The 3,974-nt window shown below is 45.4% G+C and overlaps 1 non-coding gene across 1 annotated transcript; it reads right to left on the reverse strand.

Annotated features, from left to right (window-relative positions):
* Positions 1-372: 372 nt before the first annotated feature.
* TRNAG-GCC (transfer RNA glycine (anticodon GCC)) lies at positions 373-443 on the reverse strand. Its single transcript has one exon. It is a non-coding gene; the product is annotated as a tRNA-Gly (tRNA).
* Positions 444-3,974: the final 3,531 nt, after the last annotated feature.

Raw genomic sequence — 3,974 nt, forward strand, 5'->3', positions numbered from 1 at the left:
GCCAAAGGGCCAGAGAACCACAATTCGGACTCCTTACTGACAGCAAAGCAGGCTCCTGAGCGTATGCGGGTTGACCTGGTGGCCAGAGTGTTCCCAGCCTGTGCTGGCATATCCTGCGGCCCCAGATTAAGAGCGGGAAGGGGCTTAATACTGCACCCAAAATAGCACGCCTGGAGACAAGCTGCACCTGGCCCTCGCCACTACAGCTCAAAAAGGAAGAAATGGGCAAAGAGCAGCAGCAGCACCAGAGCCCCCCTCAACTCATGCCCTCAGCAAGTAAAGCACATGGTGGCACTCAGAGGCCAGGGAGCGGCTTGCAAGCCCATCACACTCAAACAACACAACAGGCGTAGGCCCGAAAAGGAGCACCACTGCATTGGCTGGAAATCAAACCCAGGCCTCCCGCGTGGCAGGCGAGAATTCTACCACTGAACCACCAATGCCCTTCCCACATGCCCTTTGCATCACTGGAACCGGACCGTGAGCTTTCCGCCAACGGCTTCGGCCAACGCCAACCAGGTCCTTTGGCCTGTTGCCAGGGCCTACTGCGGCCTTCATGAGAGCCAAAGGGGCCGCCCCTGCAGGCTGCCAAGCCAGGTTGAGCTGCATGTTTCTGTAGTGTAGCGGTTATCACGTTCATCTGCAGAGGAGAAAGGGGCCTGGATCGAAACCGGGCAGAAACAGGAGGGCTTCCATGCCTGGTGCAGACGCAGATGAGAAAGGTAAGCTTTGACAAGGGGTGCGCTTGCGAGTCCATTACACTCCTGAGCATTCGTGAGGGCATTGAACCCAGCCCTCCCACATGTCAGGTGAGAATTCTACCACTGAACCACCAAGGCCCCTTTGTTTTCTTTGAAAGAGAAGGAAACTCAGGGCACTTTTCAAAGGGCCACTAAAAGGGACTGCAGCAGAGCCTTTGGATGGTGAACCTCCCGTCACAGAGACGCCTGAGTACAAAAGCAAGACCCTCCCGCTATGCGCTGTACAAGCATAGAACAAAAAGTCAGCTATTAGCCTAAAAAGCTTATAATCTTGTATTATGTCTACACTACAGACTTAAGTCAATCTATATTAGGTTGATTTACAGCCACACTACCCTCATTCTGTTGATGATGCACATCCTCAAATGGAGTACTTCCTTCAACTGCACATTTCCTGTCGGCGCAGTGAAGTGAATATGTCACAGTAAGTAGAAGTTAGGAAGTCGACGTGAGATACACAAGCTACGTAGAGTGGCTTGTGTATCTCTCGTCCACTGCTGCCAAATTTCACGGTAAGTGTAGACTAGGCCTGTGTATTGTAGTCCAGTACTGAGTAAATGTTTCATTCTGTTTTGATGGGGGAAAATATCCACTTTCTCTCATTTTCTTTTTTATTTGCTGGGTGTTAGCAAACACTAGGGAAAAGAAAAGAAATTTTAACTTTTTGGCAAAATTTCAACCTGTTCTAGCTTCTGGCTGTCCCAATTCCTCATTCAAGCAGGTGACTTTTAAAGTGGAGCTTTTTTCTCCAGGCAGTTTTTCAGGATCTTAAATCCTTGCTGCAATTCATCTCTGGTCACAAGTTCCAAGTTAGCCAAAAATTTCTGGTTCTTTCTATTCTTGCTGGTTATTCTTTAGTCCATTTTACTAGTCCACCCTGTAGCTGAAAATCCAGATCTTTTTGGACACTTTGACCCTCCTGATCCAATAGAGATTTTATTTTCAGCTGACTGGATTTAGTCATTTCTCAATTCCTTCTAAGAAGCTTGTAGGACTAATTTTAATTATTCTTGGCCTGATTTTACTGCTTCTCCAATGGCTTTGATTTCTTCACGCATCACAGGTATTTATTCAATCTCTGTGTAGAGACTTATACCAGATCACAATTTCTATCCTTTGAAAATGTATCCTCACTCCTGCCACAGGTGTGTCTTCTTTGCCAAGAGAAAACAAGATTTTGGTTGTGGTGAGTTGTGGGGTTTTTTGATGGGGGAGGGAAGAGTGAGTCAGTGTTTCATTGCAGAATACTGGATATTTTCTAGTCTTATTTATTTAGAATAACTTCATAAAGGCTGTTTGCCTTGAACAGAGATGACAAATGTAGCCATATGACTACTTGCAGTTAATTCCGCTTACACAAATCCTAACCAAGGCACCAGTTTCTAATCCAGTAGCCAGAAAGACCTTTCTGAACTTTCATCTCTCCTGCTCTGAGCACACTAATTCTTCCAGAGTACTTCCTATTCCCTGTAAGTCATACAGCCTGAACCCACGGGCTAGCTCAGACAGGCCTGAGTGTCAATCCTCCTTTTGTCCAGCTGCTTTACAACACAAAGGAACTCCTCAGGCAGGTTCAGTTATAACCAGTGTGCATTGATGTACACTTCTCTGTGAATCTCTATTCGAATGAAAATAAGTGTTTAATACAAACAATATCTTTAATGACCATCTAAATGTCATTTCTGAAGACAGTCCTTGTCAGGATCCGTTGGACAAGGCTAAATAATGTAAACACTTGAGAACAGATTTTAATTTATACTCAGCCCCCCTTATGCTACTTCGGCAATGTAAAGGTACCTTAAAGGGTATGTCTACACTGCATAATATAGCTGCACTCTGATGAATGTTTAAGCCCCCACACAAAGCCCTCTGACATGTTTCAGATAAAATGCTTTTGCTGCAAACAGGAACAAGCCCCAGGTAACATGAATAGATGTTATTAAATTCATAAAAATCAAACTCCTTGGCAATTGTACATAAGCTGCTACTAGAGCTACATTAACAGGTTTTATTAAAGTATAAGCTGCAATGGCCCCCAAAATTCTGAATAAGTGTGGTATAATAAGTGTGGAATAGCTATATTACTTCATTCTCCTCATCAACAGCAAAATGTAAACACATGTGAACACACAAGGCATCCTCGATTTCCCTTGAACATAGATATCCCACCCCATTCATTAAAGATGCACTTTTTGGTTGTTTGTACCGTTCCTACAACCCAGCAGTGTTGAGTCCACTCCTTGCAAAATGGTTCTCTTTTGTCTTGCAATTGTTGTGCAGTCCACATCAGACGACAATATTGCTAATGGCACTGGCAATACTGATTTAGACAATACCATCTTGCCTTCAACACCTGAAATGCACATTCCACCACCATCCTCCAGCTAATGAACTTGTAATTAAACTTTCTTTTGCCAGGCTGAAGTCTGAAGTAAGGATATAGTTTCATGAGTCACAGCAGAAGAAGGTACAGCGGGTCCCCTAAAACCACAGCTGGGACAGAGACTCTACTGATAACAATGTAATCAGAGGGAATAAGGTCCCTGCTTGTCCTTGAAGGTGAAGTCCTGATCTTCAAAAATCCCTGGCATCATTCACCTTGCCAGTACATCCCAGACTGATGTTCAACCATGAACCTGCTTCTGTGGTCAGCCAAGTCCTGAATAACAATGGAGTAGTACTGTCATGATGCAAACATGCCCGTCTCCCATTTGGAACAGGTATGGATCACTATAGCCCTGCAGCAGTGTGTCTCGACCCCTTAGCCTCAGGGGTTGCAGCTTAATGGCCAGAGTCAATATGACTGTCCATTCCCTCAAGGTGGTATGGCCTAATGGCCAGAGTCAATAGGATGGCCCTGGTTCACTGGGCAACAGGACCTAGGACTAAGAACATCTGCTTCTTCATGCTACTGCCGGGCATCCCAGGTCTGCAAGACAAGGTGGTCCCATCAGTCTGTGCTTGTGGCTTTGCTCCAGAAATGCTGGTCTGCATATGAGGTATCTGCAGCAATGGCAGCTGGTATCAGCTGCATTAATCAGGTCATGGCTGTTCACACCTCTGAGAGGAGCCTTTGATAGGGCAGATACTGCCATAGAATGTCTACCAGTGTCTTGCAGATCCTCTGCCTCAATCCTGAAACAATGAAACAATGAGCAGGAAAAGCCTTCCACTGGTGCCAGTTCCACGTGTGCGAACACTGAAAGGTGAGCT

The sequence above is a fragment of the Emydura macquarii genome, unplaced genomic scaffold (assembly GCF_026122565.2).
Source record: "Emydura macquarii macquarii isolate MOO-44397 ecotype Brisbane River unplaced genomic scaffold, CSIRO-AGI_Emac_v2 contig_3019, whole genome shotgun sequence".
NCBI lineage: Eukaryota > Metazoa > Chordata > Testudines > Chelidae > Emydura > Emydura macquarii.